Source organism: Mustela lutreola, chromosome 1 (genome assembly GCF_030435805.1).
Source record: "Mustela lutreola isolate mMusLut2 chromosome 1, mMusLut2.pri, whole genome shotgun sequence".
NCBI classification, from domain to species: Eukaryota; Metazoa; Chordata; class Mammalia; order Carnivora; family Mustelidae; genus Mustela; species Mustela lutreola.
In genome coordinates, this window is record NC_081290.1 from 148165610 (window position 1) to 148187025 (window position 21416).

Here is a 21416-nt window from a genome sequence, read left to right on the forward strand (position 1 = left end):
TACCATAGACATTTGCAAGAGTTGTTTATCCAGAAACCATATTTTAACCCTTCCCCCACACCCTACCCAACTGTGGTTTTGCTAGCCAGCTCCCAGATGTGAGCAGTTGAGAGATGGGGGTCTGGGGGTGTGGGTGGTTTGAATTTCAGTAAGGCATAGCAGGTGTAATGGTGGTCTCAGAGAAACACCTTCTTTCTTTTGACAGAATAACAGGTCATTTCACTGAGAAAAGAGCTGGGTTTTCCCCAGCACTTACACCTTACGGCTTCAAATACATACCTCATGGAGAGGATTTCCAGAAGAGTACTGCATGGCTGCTATAAAGACGCAGTCGCTAAGCATGGAGGTTTCTATCAGTTCTTTGTCTTTTCTCTAAGGTAGGACATAATAGTAATAATGCCTGCTTTCTTTATCGCTCTGAAATTTCTTTGAAATGTGTATAAAAAGACAAAAAGGAGGTAAAACAATCTACAAAAGATGGATATCCTGAAGATTTAAATACTCTTTTTCAAAGATAACATTGGCTTCTCTGTATGCATCAGTCAGACTATGGTAGGTTTTGTCACCCAATGATGTACGGTGGAACAGGAACAGAAGTATGAGGTGTCTTCCACGTGCCATATTTGACACAAAAGTAATTTTCAATGTTGCTAAAACAGGGACTTGGCAATTTGGGGGGCTCAAATGCTGATGCCGTGAGAACCAGACATCTGAACTTCCTTAGGGACATAATCAGAGTGGACAAAGGAGTTAGTGCTTACCGCCAGTGAAAAAGACAACGAGCCACACATAAAGTCCATACAATTCACAAGGAGTAATGAGAACCTCTTCACTGCTTCCATATTCCCTAAGTCACACGTTCTTTTGTTATGTCTGCATCCTTTTTTGTCCCCAGCAAGGTGGCCATTAGTGTTCGTTTTCACTAGATAGTATCTGTATAAACATTTTGGATTGGCAGGCTGGGAGATACACACTGTGCTTTGCCCTGACCCACATGTTAAGGAAGGCTATGTTTATTACATATTATCCTCAAAAGATGAACATGATTTAGGGATTTCTGCTGTGCTTGTCCTGGGAGGTACGTGTTGGAATGAAAAAATCCCACACAAAGAGATTAGGCACAAGTTGAGCTCTGAAGTTGCATGCTCTGTTTCCTTTTATTATTATTATTATTTTTTAAAGAAAGTGTTCTCAGATTTTCCTCTTGCATCAACCCAAGATAGTCTTTTGAGCAACTTCTAAATTTTCAGCTGCCTCCACCCTCTGTTTTTGGATTGCTTTTGTTTTCTAACTCTTGTGGCCACTTTATTATTTACTAGTGGTTCAAGACGTGTCATAAAACAGCAGTTATTTTTTAGGCATATATAATTAGTGACACAAACACGTAAAATATGCACCACATAAACGTGTCTCTAAATGGATTCTAAGGTGGCAGGAAGATAATCTGTAATTGGTATAATATAGTTAAACTTGTTTTGACAATTTTTTTTGTTTAGTAAAGAGACTTTAAAATTCCTATAGTAGATGAATTTGGATAATTTTTCCTTCTTCCCTCTCTTTCTTTCTTTCTTTCTTTCTTTCTTTCTTTCTTTCTTTCTTTCTTTCTTTCCAGAGTACAGTTGATGCACAATGTTACATTAGTTTCTAGTATATAACATAGTGAACCAACAAGTTTATATATCATGCTATATTCACTACAGCTATAACTACCTTCCATCCTGTTACATAGCTATTACAATATCATTGGCTATATTCCTTATGCAGTGCTTTTATTTCCATGCCTTATTCATTCAATAGCTGGAAAACTGTCTCCCATTCCCCTTTACCCATTTTGCCCATCCCCCACCTCCTCCCCTCTGTCATTCATCAGTTTGTTCTCTGTATTTCTAAATCTAATTCTACTTTGTTTTAACTCATGAATGAAACCATATGGTATTTGTCTTTCTTTCTTTTTTTTTTTTTTTTTTTTAAGATTTTATTTATTTATTTGACAGAGAGAGAAATCACAAGTAGGTGGAGAGTCAGGCAGAAAGAGAGAGAGAAGCAGGCTCCCGCTGAGCAAAGAGCCCGATGTGGGGCTCGATCCCAGGACACTGAGATCATGACCCGAGCCGAAGGCAGCGGCTTAATCCACTGAGCCACCCAGGCGCCCCGGTATTTGTCTTTCTCAGGCCGACTTATTTCACTTAGTATAATATCCTCTACATCCTATCTTGTCTCAGGCACAGTCTCATTCTTTTTTATGGCTGAGAAATATTCCATTGTGTGTCTGTGTGTCTATATATACATTATATCTTCCTTATGCATTTGTCCATTGATGGACATTTAGGTTGTTTCCATATCTTAGCTATTATAAATAATGCTGCAATAAACATAGTGGTTTTAAGATTAGTGGTTTATTTTTCTTTGAGTAAATACCCAGTAGCAGAATTGTTGGATCATATGGTAGTTTTATTTTTAATTTTTTTGCGGAAAACATTCTGTTTTCCACAGTGGCTATACCAATTTGAATTTACACCAACAGTGCATGAAGGTTACTTTTTCTCCACATCCTTACCAATGCTTATTATTTCTTGTCTTTTTGATTTTTGCCATTATAATAGGTATAAGGTGATATCTCATTGTGGTTTTGATTTGCATGTCCCCAATGATGAGTGATGTTGAGCAGCTTTTCATGTGTCTGTTGGTCATCTGTAGATATTCTTTGGAAAAATGTCTTTTCAGGCTGTCTGCCCATTTTTTAATTGTTTTTTTTTTTTTTTAGTGTTGAATTGTATAAATTCTTTATATATCTTGCATATTAACCCCTTATTGGATATATCACTTGTGAATATCCTCTCCCATTCAGTACGTTGCCTTTTTGTTTTGCTAATGGTTTCCTTTGCTGTGCAAACACTTTTTATTTTGGTATAGTCCCTTGATAATTTTTTTTTAAAGTATTTTGTGCCATACGAATTCATTCAAGTGTGTGTGTGTGTGTGTGTGTATTATTTATATATATAAATATATAAATATGCATATTTATTTATTTATTTTTAAATATGCACATTTATATATATTTGAGAGAGATAGAGCGTGCAAGTGGAGGGTGAAGGAAGGGACAGGGGAGAGAGACTCTTAAGCAGGCTCTACACAGCGCTCCATCTCACAATCCTGAGATCATGACCTGAGCCTAAATCAAGAATCAGAAGCTTAACCTACAGAGCCACCCAGGCTCCCAAATACAGCCAACTATTTTTATTTTTATTTTATTTACTTTTAAAACATTTTATTTTATTTGAGGGAGAGAGTGAGTGAGAGAGAAAGAGAGCTGGGGAAGAGGCAGAGGGAGAGAGAGAAGCATGCTTGCTGCTGAGCAGGGAGCCCAATGTGGGACTTGATGCCAGGATCTTGGGACCATGACCTGAGCCTGAAAGTAGATGCTTAACCAACTGAGTCACCCAGGTGCCCCCATAGTCAACTATTTTTTAAAATTTACCTAATCTTTATCTCAACTCAAGAGTTATGGAAACTATGGATGGGGCTTAACTTTTTTCTTAATTTGTGTGACATTACCTACAGCTGAGAAGCAAGAGGGCAGGCAAAGCTCGAGTCCCCAGTACAAACTTAGGTCTCTGAATTGTCATAACTTACTCTAAACCTGATCTGAAATCCTGGGATATAAAAATGTTCATATTTATGAAAAGTTGGGAGAATCATATGTTTATAATTTGAGCTGTATTTTAAATGTCACAGAGTTTAAAGAGGTTTTTTTTTTTTTTTTAAAAGATTTTATTTATTTATTTGACAGAGAGAAATCACAAGTAGATGGAGAGGCAGGCAGAGAGAGAGAGAGGGAAGCAGGCTCCCCGCCAAGCAGAGAGCCCGATGTGGGACTCGATCCCAGGACCCTGAGATCATGACCTGAGCCGAAGGCAGCGGCTTAACCCACTGAGCCACCCAGGCGCCCCACAGAGTTTGATATTTAAAAGAATTCTATTGTGAATTTTGCTTTTCTGTTTGTTTATTTGTTTGTTGAGTTTTTTGGGGAAATAATTATCTTGGAATCTATTTTGGGTATAGAACCAGACCTTCCTGTACTTTTGCCTTAGATGATACATACCTCTTATGAAAACTCCCTTCATCCTTGCTATAATATCGTGAGTTCCATTTTATTACTTATAATAAACACTATACTCTAACATAACTTCTGAAACTTTTCTACTAAATCACCCTAAGTGGTAGAGAACATGAACGCTAAATTCTTCTGCCCTGGGGAAGTCTAGGCCTTAGTTCAAAATGTTCCAAATCATGTTTGAACTTCCTTTAAACACTTTACCTTCAGTATTAATTCTGTGTTTACACTATAATTCGTAATTAGTCCTTGCTTATTTTAATTTAAAGTATTTTAAATTACTTGCCATTGTTTAAGACTGGAGGACCAGGAAGAGGTGTCATGTTCATTCATGTTCCTCTCTAGCACCCACAGCATGGCTTTAAGGCAGTAAACTGGATTCACTTTCTTCATCCACTCATTCATTAACATATTTAGCAAGCTTTTTTTCTTTTCTTTTTTGAGTGTCTACTCTGTGCTCAGCACTGTGCAAGGTGTTAGAGATAAAGAAGGCAGATTCTTTCTTCAGTTATCTCACAATTTAGTGGGAATGCTAAACATGGAAACTCATAAGTGTAATAAAATCTATCAGTGCTATGATTGGACTGTGTACAGAATACAGTTAGAGCCCCAATGCACAGGGGAAACAGGATCAAGAAAATTTCACAGAGGAGGTCGTTTTTGAAGAATATTCTGAAGTTGAGTAAAATGTTCAGCAGGAGAAGAAGAAAGGGCATTTTAGAGGAAGCAGCATGAGCAAAGCCATGGAGGTATGAAAGAGCTTGGGTTTTGGAAATGTTTCGACATGACTGGTACTTGGGCATGCAGTATGAGGGGAGAGAGAGAAGGTTAGAGAAGGCGGTAGGAGCCAGATTGTGTTGGACCTTATATGCCATATTTCAAAGCAGAGTTTATCTTCGTAAACATTCAGAGTCTATTAAACTCCCCAAAGAGTTTTAGCAGCACAGTGGATAATGAGTTGGAGAAAGCAAGGATTGGGAAAAAGAGATGGGTTAGGTGACTGTAAGAAGAATCTAGGTGTAAAGTAATGAGAGCTTGAATGAAAGCCATTAAAGTGGGATGAAGATGAAGGGACATAAATGAGAGATGTTTTAGAGAGGGAATTGGCAGAACTTGGTTATCCATTTGATATGGAAGGTAGGAGAAAAGATAAAGGGAAGAGAAGAGTTTAAAGTGATTTTGGGTTTTGACTTGGGGGATGACAAATAGTGCCTTAACTTAATGCAAGGGAAAGATCACTTTTGTTTATTTGTTGATCGATCCTGGGTGTTTCCTTTTGCCCAGCACAAGTGACACACTTGCTCAACAGCAAGAGCCTGAACTGGGCAGCAGGAAGCAAGTTGGATGCACATCAGTCAGGCCTCTGTGGTTCACACATGAAAGACAGATTTCTGCTGTGTCTTTTCAGATAGAGAACTAGTGACTTCCTCAGTAAAGTGAAGTACCTGAAGATCTCTAGGGTCTGCTACCTCTGTTCTTTGCCAGCCTTCGGTTGAGGTCCTTCGTCTTTTGCTTTGCCCAAATGTCTCCAGCTTCAGCCTTTACTAACTCAATGCCAAACTTTTTAGGCAATCTTTTGACCATTTCCTCTCTCTCTCCCATCTAGGCATATAGCTGTCATATGGCCAAGCGACCTGTAAGTGGTGGTGACTACTGGCACTGCTAGGCTCAGCAGCCTCTGTAAACACACTGGATAAGGAAACAATGAGCCACACAGACTTAGACAGTTGCTTACTCATGGCACAGCACCAGTTCTTCTTATCTCCCAAGTCACGGAGACGATGTATAGTAGACCCAGTGAATGATAAGCATACTGTCATCTGTCAGAGCTGAGGAAAGTTCCTTTCTTTGCTCTGTGCAAAGGAACCTTCCAATCTTGTAAGGGGCTACTAGCAAAGCTCCCCAGTCTTGGTCCATAACAGAGAAATTACCTTTATCTTCCTGGTCAGGAAATGTATCTTCATTTTCCTGACTCAGACAAAAACACTGAGTCAGGATGTTGCTCTACTAACATCCTTGAGAAGATGATCTGAGATGTGTAGCTAAAAGTGCCATAAAGAATTGCCTCCTATGAATGACTCCTATTTTCACCAGTTTCTGATGGTGGAATCAGTGAGTTTCATTTTGGGAATATTAAGTTTGAGGTGTTGAGGTCGGTACTCCTTAATATAGAACCAGTAAGCAGTTGGCTGTCTGTACTTGGAATTTCAGGGAAGGGGTCATATAAAAAAATTGATTAGATTTTCATCCATATGTGTGATTCGGTAGAGCCATAGAAGAAGATGAGGTTCTTCAGAGAGCTGATAAAGGAGGGGAAGGAGTAGAAAGAATCTAGGGTTTTAGCAATGTTTACATGACTAGGAAAATAGGAACAGCTAGGAAATTTATGAAAACATGGGGCAGGAGAGAAAGAGAATTAGGAGAGAGTTGAACCTTAGAACTTAAGAAAAGGATACGTTCCAAGAGAGGAGGCAGGAATATCAAGTACAGCAAGGAGGTCAAATAAGATGAAAGTTGACAAGAGTTTGCTGGTTTCAGCAATTTTGAGAACACAGGTGACCTTTGCAAGAGCATCTCACTGGAGCAGTAGGTAGAGCAGTTTGACTGTAGCAGTATGCAGTGTGTGAGAGAGCAAATGGAGAGGGAATAAAGCATGCAGGCTATTTTTGAAGTGTTTACCTGAAAAGGAAACAGAAAGGGGAAGTAAAAACAAATAAAATATTATTTAAGACAGAAGAACATTGCAAGGATGTATGGCTAAGGGAAAAGAGGCAGTAGAAGGATTGAAAGTGGAGAGAGAGGAGCTAATTGATAATGGCAAGATCTTTCTCTTATAGATAAGGTATATTAGTTTCCTATGGTTGCTATAACAAATGACCAAGAACCTAGTGGCTTAAAACATCAGAATTTTTTTTTTTTTTTCACAGTTCTGAACGTCAGAAGTCTGAAATCGAAGTGTCAGCAGGGCCACCTCTGTCTGGACCCTGGGGTGTTGGAGAGACCCTACCTTGCCTTTTCTAGCTTCCGATGGCTGCTGGCTGTCCTTGCCATTCCTTGACTTGTGACCTCATCACTGCAATCTTTGTCACCGTAGTCACATCCACTTCCCCTGTGTGTTTTTGTCTTCTCTTCTTCTGTTTCAGGTCTCTCTTTGTCTGTCTCTGATAAGTACACTTGTTATTGAATTTAGGACCCACCTGGATAATCCAGGATGGTCTCCTCAGCTCAAGATCCTTAATCACATCCTCCAAACTTTTTTTTTTTTTTTTTCCAAATAAGGTAACATTCACAGTTCCAGAGAGTAAGCCATGGACATATATTTTTAGGGACTGCCATTCAACCTAGTATAGAAGGTATCAGGAATAGAAGTAAAGGGAGTCAGTCTGGAACTGGAAATATGAAAGGAAGAGCCTGGAGAAAGGAAGTTAAGATAAAGATGTATAGAAATTGGAGTTGGGGGGTGCTGAAGCCTGAAAAGTTCTTCTTACTGGAAAGCCTCAAAATTTTCTATGAAGCAGAAGGCGTGGTCATCTGTTCAGAGGAGAGGCAGTAGGGATAGGACTGAGTATAGGAGAAAAACGGAATATTACAAAAGCCATGGGTGTGGGAAGATAAGTTGACAAAGAGTAAGTAAAGGGCAACCAAGGGGGAGCAAAGGTGTTGGAAGCTAAATATTTATAGATCTTACATTTGTAGATTTGACTGTACCTTTATACATCTTCAGTTATATTTTTTTCAGTATTATGCAAAAACAACTCCAACAACAAACAAAGCAAAGGAAAACAAATATCCATGAAAATAAAGCAGCAGCCTGCTAACACAGTCTAGACTAGCCTAGCAAATTCACTGCGTTCTCATCATGAAACCTAGGGAAACACTGATGGTGACTAATGCACAGCCAGAATTAATGTGGGAGAGAAAGGAATGAAAGCCTTCAGTCATTGGGAGGTCTATGGGGAGCAGGGCAAATTGAGCTGAATTTTCTTTGGCTTCTGATCTGAAGTTTCTCCAGAAAAGGCTTTTTGAGGAAATGAGAGAAATGCCAAGAAGGAGAGTGTGCTAAATGTGGGGTAGATAAGCCTCTGAACATACTGTACTTGTCTAAATGATCAAACCATAGAAACAAACTTCAGTTTGTAACTTTAGTCTTATTATCACTTAAAAAATTTAATATGAGGGTATTTACTGGGCACCTGCCATGTGTTGGCCTCCATATTGCCCTCGGTCCGTACTTGGTGGAAATAGTGCTAGCATTTATCTAAATGACTCCAAGCAAGTTCTGATCTTTCGTCTTCCCACTGTGTACCATGAGACCCATGTCTAAATATCCAAACAGTTTTAATGGGGTCAGAAGAAGGGATCAGATATTTTTCTGGCATCCTTTGTATACAGATAAATGAGTTTAAATGAAATCTTCATATTTGGATTAATGGTACAGAGATAAGAGATGAGCAAGAATTTTATTTTTTAAGCCCATGATATTAATTTCTTGGTTCCTCAAGTTCCAAGCTCACATGATGTGGGTTATACAACACTGTAGTTGCTGGATTTCATATTAGGTATAGTAACCCGCAAGTAACGGGATCCTTGGGAGTGACTGTATATTCCTTGTAGTGGTGTTTCTCAAACTTTAATGTGCACGTTAATCTTTTGGAAACCTTGTTAAAATGCAGCTTCTGTAGGTTTGAGGTGGGCCTGAGATTTTGCATTTCAAGCAAGCTCTCACATGCTGCTGCTGCTGGTCCAAAAAAATATATTTTGAGTAGCATGATATTAAGCTATTTAAAAAACTTAGAGAATACTTACATGGGATCCCCAAATATGTGGATTAGTAGGAAAAAACATAGATCCCAACAAGCTGGAAATATTTCCCAGATCTTTTGGGAAGATCCATAATTTTTTAGCCTCTCAGCAAGTCTTCATATTGGCCATAAATCCATTCAGCTTTCTCTGTGGTGAGTATCCAGCAATTAAAAGGAGCCAAAATATCTACTTTAAAGATAGTGAGTGTGAAATTTCTTAATTTTGAAGTTGAAAAGGCACAGTAAATACATCTCTAAGAATATATAAGGTTTCTCTTTTCTCTTTTTCCTTTCCTTTTTAATATCAAACCTCATGAAGAAACTGGACAATCTCTTAAAAAGGAAGAGCCTTCTTTTTTTTTTTTTTTTTAAAGATTTTGTTTATTTATGTGACACAGAGAGAGAGAGAGAGATCACAAATAGGCAGAGAGGTAGGCAGAGAGAGAGGGAAGTAGGCTCACCACTGAGCAGAGAGCCCAAGGCGGGGCTCGATCCCAGGACCCCAAGATCATGACCCGAGCTGAAGGCAGAGGCCCAATCCACTGAGCCACCCAGGTGCCCCAAGCCTTCTGTTTTTACAATAAGGATTTCAGTTGTAGTTTGGAAACAGTAAAATTTATTTATTTATTTATTTATTTATTTATTTAAAAGATTTTATTTATTTATTTGGAGAGAAAGCATGAGTGAGAAGAGGAACAAAGACAGAGGGAGAAACAGACTCCCCACTAAAGCAGGGAGCCTGACTCGCAGCCAGTCCCAGGACCCTGAGATCATGACCCAAGCTGAAGACAGAAACTTAACTGTCTGAGCCACCCAGGCACCCTGAGGTACTAAAATTTATTAAACTATAGTCAGCCCTTGAATACTGTTGGGGTTAGGGGTACTGACCACCTGTACAGTTGAAAATCTCTGTGTAACTTTTGATTCCCCCCAAATTTAACTACTACAAGCATACTGTTGACTGGAAGTATACAGTCAGCACATATTTTGTGTATGTATTATATGCTATGTTCTTACAATACAGCTGGAGTAAAGAAAATGTTGGTAAGAGAATCATTAGGAAGAGAAAGTGGCTTTACAGTACCATACTGCATTCATCAAAAAAAATCCGTGTATAGATGGACCTGCAGTGCAAGCCCTTGTTGTTCAAGAACTTCCAGATTTAGCTATCAGAGAAGATTATACTGGTTCCTCATCTAACATCCATTTTCTCTTTTTTCTTTTCTACCAGAAACCCAATTTTGTGAAAGTGTTGCCCCCTCTCAAGTCCCCCAACAAGATGGAATCATGTACCTTAGGCTAACTGACATCTCCTCAGCTCCAGCACTAGGGCTGGTTTATTTAAGGATAATCTCATTCCTTTTACCAGTGGTGATTTCGGAATGAGATATAGAAGCTTCGAAGAGAGCTTCTAGGACACATTTTCTTGCTCCTAAGTGAGATCCATAGAAGAGAAAAATCTGTCATCTGTATTTTATCAAGATATGAGCTCTGGAACTACCAAAGTCATCTTGCAACCAGCCTGAGAATAAAGCCAACCTCCGTGGAGAGGAGGGTAGAGCTGATAACATTGTTAGCCACTGATTTAGACATCTCAAAGCCCTCCCTACTCCTGGACTTTTCATTACGTGAAATTGTTAGTATTCTGGCCAATTTGACTTGAGATTTCCATTACTAACTGAAAACATCCTTCTTTTTATCTTCACACTACATAAAGTTGAGGAGGACAACACTTGGAGACGAGTCATCTCTGGATAGTTGCTTTTGGAATCCCCAAGAAGATCCCAATGCAATGAAAATTTATAACCATCTTATCAAAACCATATAAACTCAGTTTGGTTCCATGGAAATAACCGACCACATCTATTCTCCTCGACTAGGTGAACAGATGAATTTCTTTAATTTTCACGAAGTTTTTCCAAAAAGTGTTATTTAAAAAGTTAACTTTAAATTTTTAAAGTTAACTTTAAAATTACAGTGAGCAAATCAGAACTGAGCAGGTTTTTTAAAGCCTTGATTTATTTTTATTTTCTATTTTATGTACTTTGTGTGGCTTCTGATGAGTGGTCCTAGATTATTCATGACTGCATCTACTGTGAGTAGATATATTTTAAGAAAAACAAGTCACTGGCCACTCTTTCTGCACTTTGAACACACACATTGCCAGAGTGGATACTGTACAAATGTGAAAAATTAGAACTCACATTACAGTTCAGGCTGCTGCAATGCTTTGACACTGGCTTCTCCCAAAAGTAAACAGTCTTAGTTTGTTGATCATTTTTTGTTAAAACTCCATTTGTGAGTGTTATGAAACATTAAATAATCCTTACGTTTGCACTGCTGAGTATGATGCTGTGCGAAGCAAAGGGGTTGAAGAATGACTTCTTTATAATAGCATATGGCAAGTCTCTTTAATGAGAGGCCATTACTGTACAAGTCTCCTAGATGTGGTTCCTGACAGCAGGTGTCTGGAGAAAACCCTGTGAACATTTTCAAGTATACTGTTACTGGAGATTGGCAAGAAAAGGTAAAGATCTGAACGTGGAAGACTGAACCAGAAAGGAGAACAAAATGCAAAACGATAATGAAAGAGCGAGAGAAAAAAAGAAAACCTAAAACCCCACCTCACCAGCTTGTTTCTGCATTAAGGAAGTGTATAAATAACTCCATTAGAGGGCACTAAACATGACATATTACCTACAGAGAAGAGAAAGGTCTTATTGTACTCAAACCACTATGTTACCTAAGGCTCCTTTCTCAATAGAGAATGGATGCTAGTGACTGGCTCACGTCAGTGTGGAGTTTAATTAAACCACTCAACGCTAGTCTGCAGAAGCTGAGAATGAATTTATTGGGGAAAAATATTCCTTTGGACAAGTTTTACATGAGATTTTTGCATCCCATGCTTAATGTCAAATGCAAGGCTGTCACTCGTAATTGTGTTTTTGTGCACTTGAACAAAGGCACCTGGTCCAAGAGGTGAGTGGAGGCTTCAGTCAAAGCCACATTGCACTTACCAAGCTGAAACCTTGGCTAATGACTACATTTGCTGGGAGCAAATTGCATTTTTTTTCATCCTAAAAAGCTACTTTCTTTAAGCCATGTGCTCTCCTTCACGGGACATCTTTTACTAATTCACCACATGGAAGGGAAGGGAGCTTTTTTTAAAATAGTATTTTAATATGTCCACCAAGGGGAGACACCTTTTTCGTCTTTGGCCCAAAAGCAGTATAAGTTAGCAGCTGCCCTGTTCAAGAAGAGGGAGTCTCTGCTCCTGACATTGGACCATACGAAAAGAATAACACAGAGTGCATTTTTGGGGCATGTAGCTACTGATCTGTAGCAGGTTATTCTTATACTTTGAGAAATTTTATTATTAAAGGCTAGATGTGGCCTTATGATGTGTGTACTATTCTAGGAACTGGCCTACTCTGTTGGCTGAATTTAGTAAGCTATAGGAGGGAGGAATAGATCTCTATCCCTGAAAAGTGGAATCTATAATTCTCCCCTTCCATTGCCACCCGTTGTCCCTGGTCTCAGCGGTCTTAGTAATGGAAAGTGAACAAAATCAGTGGGGACTGTTTTTTTCTTTTATTCCGGATGACATATTACACTTTATGTATCACTAGAGAGGGAGTGAAAGCAAAGCAATCAAGAGCAAAAGGAAATCACACACATAGTCTGTTTTTTCTTTTTCTTCTTATCAAAGTTTTAGTGGGAATTGTTGACTCATTTATTAATTCTCTTGCTTGTCAAGATCAAGAGAGAAAAATATCTTCCTCCAATAATTCTGTTCTTGACCAATGTGGTTGATTTTGTGATTTCTTTAATTATTTGCTTCCTATTCCTTGGGAGAAGATAATACATTTTCACCCTACTGTTCTCACCCATCAAAGAGTATGCTTTCTTGCCCCGTTTATACTGGGTTTCACCACGTGACTTCCTGTGGCCAGTCCTATTTGAGCAGATGTGTTAAGTACCATTAAGTGGTTGGCTCTAATACTGTCTTCTATGTGCCATGAGGACAGCATGTTCCAAATAGGGGCTCTTTCTCCAGCCTGGGTCTGAGAATGAGAAGCCACGTAGAATAGAGCTACAACCCGCCTCCTGTCTACATGTAACACAAGTGCTGAAGACCATGACTGCAAGATATAAAAGCAAACTTTTGGATTCCTGCATATCTAGAGGCAGAAAACAGGCTGAGGAAAATGCTGACCTTTAAGAGCCCTCCCTTCAACTAGTTCCCCTTACCCATACCATTCTAGAATTCCTTCCACCCTTGATATCTGGTCACCCTGGCTTATCTTGAGCAAGAATCCTGCTACATTGGTTTAACAGTTACCCTTCATGTGCTCCTCTTAGCAATTTTCCATCTACTCTCTCATTCTGCTCACTGACTCTACATCCCCACTTGTGTTTGCCGTATTCAGAATCGATCCCAACCCACCTCCCTATTGTGATAGTCTTGGCACCTATTGTGGAAGTCTTGGAAGTGGAATGTAATGGAAAGTCTTGTAAGACAGACGGTAAGTAAGATCCTTACTGTCTTAACAAGTGTCAGAATAATTTTTTCCTTAACAATGCTCAGCCATGAAGAAGGACACATTATTCAGTGGCCTCTGTAGATGCAGTCAAGGAGGATAATGAAAAAGGTAGAGTCTCTTAGAAGGTAGAATCAAGAACCATAGAGGGGCGCCTGGGTGGCTCAGTGGGTTAAGCCTCTAGCTTCAGCTCAGGTCATGATCTCAGGGTCCTGGGATCAAGCCCCGCATCAGGCTCTCTGCTCAGCGGGGAGCCTGCTTCCCCCTATCTCTCTGCCTGCCTCTCTGCCTACTTGTGATCTCTTTCTCTGTCAAATAAATAAATAAAATCTTTTAAAAAATAACAAAAAAGAGCCATAGAGAAAAGTGGACTGAAGAATTATTTCCAGGAAATATAACTAGAGCCAAATCTAGGAGCATCTCCTTCCCACAGAGGAGACCTTTGCAACATTTGCCCAGGGGGTTTTAGAATTGCTCTTGGTATATATATACCACATCTTTATCCATTCATCTGTTGATAGACATCTTGGCTCTGTCCATATTTTGGCTATTGTGGACATTGCTGCTGCTGCTGCTGCTGCTGCTGCTGCTGCTGTGTGTGTGTGTGTGTGTGTGTGTGTGTGTGTGTGTAATGGAATATTGCTCAGCCATCAGAAGAATGAAATCTTGCCATTTGCAATAATGTAGATGTAACTGGTGGGTATTATAAGTGAAATAAGTCAGTCAAAAAAAGACCATTGATTTCACTCATATGTGGAATTTAAGAAATAAAACAGATGAACACAAGGGAAAGGAAGGAAAAATAAAATAAGACAAAAACAGAGAGGGAGGCCGACTATAAGAAACTCTTAAATATAAAGAACAAACTGAGGGTTGCTGGAGGGGAGAGGAGTAGGGGAATGGGGTAACTGGGTGATGGGCATTAAAGAGGGCATGTGATGTCAAGAGCACTGAGTGTTATATGCCACTGATTAATCACTGAATTCTACCTCTGAAACTAATAATACCCTCTATGTTAACTAAATTGGATTTAAATGAAATATTAAAAAAGAGATTTGCTATTGGTATGTTACTGCTGTGCATCTCTCATTCTTCCCCTTTCTGAAGAGTGTTTGTTACTGTCATTCCTGAGCTACTATTATATCTTAAACATATAACTTGTGTTCTAGTCCATAGATCTCTGAAGAAAGGGTAGACACACTCAGATGTGACGTAGAGACTATCAGGAGACCCTGGACTTTAGATGTGCTTTCATAATTACATGAGATTTTGCATGTGGAGAGGATGAAAGCAATAATCCAGAGAGTAAAGTGTGGCAGATTGTGGATTGTCCCCCCTTTATTTACTCTCCTCTTCCCTCAAAGAGGATTATTCATACTCACCCATTGCCATATGATGTGCAGTAACCCTCCCAACCCGACCCTCCCACCATGGGAGGGGTGTATTTTGTGGAAACAAGCGAAGACCACCCAACGGAGAATAAACAGAGGCTATTTATTCAGGGTTTGCTATATAGCAAGGCAGTCAGCCTCCATCACTAGCATTTGGCAGAGACTCAAAGGCAGGCAGGGGAGTAGGAGAACGATTTTATAGAGAAAAAAAGGGAAGGCTTCAGGTATGCTGATTGGATGTTGTTGGCATGGGGAAGCTGGAGTCAGATCTAAACGGAAGTGGGGACTGTTGTATGATTGGTTTGAAAGCAGATTTGGCTATCTTTGGTTGATCCTGAGTTGGAAGCAGGGGCAAAAATTTCTGGCAGTTGTTGACTAAGTCCTGACAATTTGAGGCCAATTGCGGCAGATGTGGTTTGGCTTCCTGGGCTCGTTGCTGCCTAAGTTATGGGTCAAAGTCTTATTGCGTACGTCTGGTCCTTAGTCACTTGTGTATTCAGGCTCTCCACTTTGTCTCACTGATATTGAGCTTAGCACTGGACTTCTGTGGCCAGTAAGACGTGAGTGGGCATCATAAATGTCATGTTTGAGCAGGAGGTATGACAGCCATGGTGTGTTTGACTCGGTCCCTCTTTTCCATCTGCAGTGAGGATGGCATGTCCCACACAGGGGCTGCTTCTTTAGTGTATGTTCTAGAACATGAAGACTCACAGAGTAGAGCCACAGTGTGCACATTGTCAAAAACAGCAAGTGGACCTGAAGTCCAGATGAAATGCTGCTGTTTTATAAGCTGTTACCAATTGAGATTCACTGTTTGGGCAACACAGCTAACTAATACTGTCATCCTCTGGTTTGGATCAGAGACTTTGATAAGGAGATGGTTCTATAGAAAAACATATAGATGTTTTTCTATATATTGAGAAACAGTATGTCCGCATCAACAAATAATAATAACACTGATGGGGGTGCCTTGGTGGCTCAGCCCGTTAAGCCTCTGCCTTCTGCTCAGGACCCCTGCGTTGGGCTCCCTGCTCAGAGGGGAGCCTGCTTCTCCCTCTAATGCTGCTCCTGCTTATGCTTTCTCTCTCAAATAAATAAAATCTTCAAAAACTTACTAACACTGATAATAGCAGCTGATACAGGCTAGTTGGATCCAAGAACCCAGAGGGGTCCCGCAGGACCAGACAAGAGGGTCCTTGGCTTTGCGCAGGCTAGCAATCAAACGTTATCCAAGAGGAAGTGAGAGCAGAGTTTATTAGCGAGTGCAGATGCAGGCAAAGCATGTGGGAGACTTGGAAAGGAAAGAAGAATGAGTCTTGTCTTTGCTTGGGGCCTGGGGTTTTTTATTGAAGAGTATGGTCTGGTGCATATGTCTTCTCAGGCATCTGGGAACAAAGATGAGTGTTTGTTCTTAAGTCACTTATGCCCTGGAGCCGGGGGTCTTGGTGAGTCAGTGGTCTTGGAAAATGTTCATGACATGATGACCCTGCCTGGTCACTCCTTAGATGTTATCTGTTGTGCTGGAAGGCTCCAAAGAAATCATTAACTCCTTGACCTTTACCAGGAGGACATACATTATCTGTTCTATAAGCCACATGTAGGGTAGGGGTGCATGTCTTAGCAAGATTAGAAACAGGAAAAGGAGCAAAAAAAGCAGTCCTTTATGGGGTTCCTTCCATTTCCCTGTCTCACAGCTACCATCTATAGTTAGTGATTCTGAAATCTGCATGTAATGATATGAAGATAATGTTATGCACCAGAAAATTCCTCTTTCAAAAAGAGAGCTGTTTTTGCTAGGAAAATACTGTGATGACTGATGGGGAAAGAGGATGGAGGCTAAGCAGGGTCACTCTTAGTAAGTGAGGCAGTGTTTCGGTTGTCGCTGAGCCAGACAGAAAGGGAAGGAGAAAGAGAGGAAGACAGGAAATGGAACCAGTGAGGTGATGGGAGACTGCAGTATCCCACATCATCCTCCTTGGGCACCCTTTCCTCCACATCTCGAGTATATTTGTGCAATTTATGTAATATCTGGGTCTGGAAATTTGGTGAGACTGTGAAGGGGCCAGGCTTCCCTTCATATGGATATGCTGAGATAGCCTGGAGGGTGCAGAAATAGAGAAGTGGAAATCATTAAGACCCTGAGCCACCGGAAGTTATAGGAATTTGTAGGAAGGGCTTTTCATCAGGGGTTAGAGAGTTGGGCCAAATTCAACCAGATTTCAAAGTTTTAAAGGGCTTCTGCTGGTAGATAAGTGATAGTAAGAAGCACCCACAAGTAAATATTATTCCCATTTCACTGATGAGGAAGTTGAGACACATTAACAATGATATAACTTACTTAGAATCACACAGTAATTTGAGCGATTAGGACAAAAGTATAATATGAATTCTCCAAAGGCTATGCTCTTTGGTCTCTGTTATTTTGGTCCATGCTAAATTTAAGTTTTGATGATAAATTTATAACATTTCAGAAAATTTTTAATAAAGGTAATTATGGAAATACTTATGTAGATTTTCCTTTTATTAATGAAGTTCTAGCAATGTGCCATTTTTATTTTTATGAAAGATTTATTTATTTGAAAGATTGAGAGAGTATAAGCAGGGAGAGGGACAGAGGGAGAAAGGGAAGAGAGAATCTACACACAGACTCCCTGCTGAGCATGGAGCCCCAAGTGGGGCTTGATCCCAGATCCTGAGCTAAGACCTGAGCTGAAATCAAGAGTTGGCTGCCGAATCAACTGAACCACCCAGGTGCCCCAGCACTGTGCCTTTTTAAAAAATTGTTTAAATATGTTCAACACATCTTTTTTAAAACCTAAATTGTTCATGTTACTTCTGGCTTAAAACCCTTTGGAGGTAAAGGTTAAGTCCCAGTCCCTTGCCAGGGCACCCACCTGACCTGGGCCCCAGGCCCCAACTCCAGTTTCAGCTCACACCACTCTCTGCCTCTGTTTGAAGTCCAACTGCACTGGTTTCTTCAAAGGCAACACTGTACTCTTGCATTCACCTTCACCCACTGGTCAGAAAAGAGAAAAACAAAACAAAGCAAAAACAAACAAACAACACCTTTCACGGACCTAAACCCTGCTCATCTTTCAGATTTCAGTGTGAATATTTCTTCTTCATTGTAGCCTTTCCTAACTACCTGCCTGCTCCCTCCAGATTAGGTCCTGTTCTCTTGTTACTTATTCTCCTAGCTCCTCGTCCTACTCCTTTGTCAGTACTTGTCTTTGGCTATAGCTATAAATCTCTGTGTTAGTAATATAATCTCTTGTTGGTTTAATGAGAGGTAGTAGAGTTGTAGGGGTTATGAGGAAGAGTGATGGCAGCCTGGGTTCAAGCCTCAGTTCTGCCATTTATTAACAGAGAGGGCCAGGCCCAGTTACTTAAGATCTCTCTATCTTGCTTCCCTCTTCTGTATAATGGACATAATACTATAGGCCCTACTTCTGGGGAAAAGCTGTTTCTCTACACTCTTACACAGAGCACTTCTGACACCAGATGCATGTATGTGTGTGTGTGTTTCCACAACAGTACATTTCACTTCTCTGTAGAACATCGACTGGATGTCCTCCAGTTTAACTCAATTATGACACTAACTGCTCGCAGTTAGAACAAACCTCACACATTAAGGGTTCAGTCCCACAAGACTGTCCCATTTCAGACACCAATAAAAATGGTGGGTCCCTGGGATACCCACAACTTCTGTTAGACTTGGCTTTAAGCAGGGGTTCCCACAACACCCTCCTCCGGTTTGATATTTTACTAGAATGGCATACAAAACTCCAGGAAGTATTTACTTATTTTTTCCTGGTTTATTATAAAGGATATAGATGAAGAGGTACCTAAGGTGAAGAGATACATAGGGTGAGATCCAGAAGATTCCTTGAGTGCAGCTTCTGTCCCAGTGGACTTGGGTCTGTCATCCTCCCAGCAGATAAAAATGTTTTCACTAACCTGGAAGCTCATCAAATCTCATCTTTCAAAAGTTTTTATAGACCTTTATTATTCAGCTCCCCACACTAACCCTCTTCCTGAAGGTCAGTGGCTGAAATTTTCAACCCTTTAATCATTTGGTCTTTCTGGTGACCAGCCCTATCATAAGGCTATTTGGGACTTCACCCTAAGTCACCTCATTTGCATAAATCAGGTGTGATTAAAATGACTTATGGATAACAGAAGACACTTCTGTCACTTGGGGAATTCCAAGGATTTTAATGAATTCTTTGCAAAAACCAGGTATAACAAAAGATGCTCTTATTACCTGTATTACTCAGGATGTTACAAAGGTTGTAGGAGCTCTGTGACAGGAACCGGGAAGAAGACCAAATCTGTGTTACTTTTTAAAAAAAGTTTTTATTTTATTTATTTTTTAAAAAGATTTTATTTATTTATTTGCCAGAGAGATAGAGAGATTACAGGCGGGCAGAGTGGCAGGTAGAGGCAGAGGGAGAAGCAGGCTCCCTGTGGAGCAAGGAGCCCGATGCGGGACTCGATCCCAGGACCCTGGGATCATGACCTGAGCCAAAGGCAGCTGCTTAATCGACTGAGCCACCCAGGCATCCCCTAAAAAGTTTTTTTTTTTTTTTTTAAGATTTTATTTATTTATTTTACAGAGAGAGATCACAAGTAGGCAGAGAGGCAGGCAGAAAGAGAGAGGAGGAAGCAGGCTCCTGCTGAGCAGAGAGCCCGATGCGGGACCCGATCCCAGGACCCCGAGATCATGACCTGAGCCGAAGGCAGTGGCTCAACCCACTGAGCCACCCAGGCGCCCCAAAAGTTTTTATTTTAATCTCTCAATGCTCATTGAAAGTGCCATCCTTAATCCCAATCATCTATTTCATCGATCCCCACTCACCTCCCCTCTGGTGACCATCAGTTTGTTCTCTATAATTAAGAGTCTGTTTCTTGGTTTCTCTCTCTTCCCACTTTGCTTGTTTGTTTTGTGTCTTAAATTCCACATGTAAGTGAAATCATATGGTATCTGTCTTTCTTTGGCTGACTGACTTCACTTATTATTATAGCTCCATTGCAAATGGCAAGATTTCATTTTTTTATGGCTGAATAATATTTCATTTATTATTATAGCTCTGTTGCAAATGGCAAGACTTCATTCTTTTTTATGGCTGAATAATATTCCATTGTACTAAAAATTACATCTTCTTTATCCATTCATCAGTTGATGGATACTTTGGCTGCTCCCATATCATGGCTATTGTAAATAATGCTGCTATAGGGGTACATGTTCCCTTTGAATTTATATTTTTGTATTCTTTGGATAAATACCCAGTAGTACAATCGTTGGATTGTAGAGTAGTTCAATTTTTAACTTTTTGAGGAACCTCCATACTGTTTTCCAGAGTAGCTGCACCACTTGCATACCCACCAACAGTGTAAGAGGATTCCTTTTCCCCACATCCTGGCCAGTGCCTGTTGTTTCTTGTGTTTTTCAGTTTAGGCATTCTGAACAGAATGAGGTGGTCACTGTAGTTTTGATTGGCATTTTTCTGATGATAACTAAAGATAAGCAATTTTTCATGCATCTGTGGGCCATCTCTTTGTCTTCAGAGAAACCTCTGTTCATGATTTTGGTCCATTTTTGAAATGGATTATTTGGTTTTTGGGTGTTGAATTATTTAAGTTCTTTATATGTTTTGGATACTAAGCCTTTATTGGATATGTCATTTGCAAGTATCTTCTCCCATTCAGTAGGTTCCTTTGAGTTTTATTGATTGATTCTTTCTCTGTTCAGAAACTGTTCATTTTGATGTAGTCCAGTAGTTTATTCTTGCGTTTGTTTCCCTTTCCTCAGGAGACCTATGTAGAAAAAAGTTGCTATGGCCAAAGTCAGAGAAATTATTCTTGTGCTCTTTTCTAGGATTCTTATGGTTTCAGGTCACACATTTAGGTATTTTGAATTTGTGTGTGGTGTAAGAAACTGGTCCAGTTTCTTTCTTTTGCATGTTGCTGTCCAGTTTTTCCAGTATTATTTGTTGAAGAGACTATCTTTTTCCCATTGGATATTCTTTCCAGCCTTGTTGAAGATTGACTATATGATTGTAGGTTTATTTATGGATCTTCTATTCTGTTCCATTGATTTATGTGTCTATATTTGTGCCAGTACCATACTGTTTTGATTACTGTAGCTTTGTAATATAACTTGAAGTCCAGAATTGTGATGCCTTAAGTTTTGTTTTTCTTTTTCACAATTGCTTTGGATATTCAGGTTCTTTTGTGGTTCCATACAGAGTTAGAATTGTTTGTTCTAGTTTTGTGAAAAATACTGTTGATATTTTGGTATTGCATTAAATGTGTAGATTGCTTTGGGTAGTATAGACATTTTTAACAATATTTGTTCTTTCAACCCATTAGCATGGAATGTCTTTCCATTTCTGTGTCATCTTTAATTTCCTTTATCAGTGTTTTATAGTTTTCACAGTGCAGGTCTTTCACCTCTTTGGTTAAATTTATGCCCAAGTGTTTTATTATTTTTGGTGTAATGGTAAATAGGATTGTTTTCTTAATTTCTTTTTCTGCTGCTTCATTATTATTGTATAGAAATGCAATT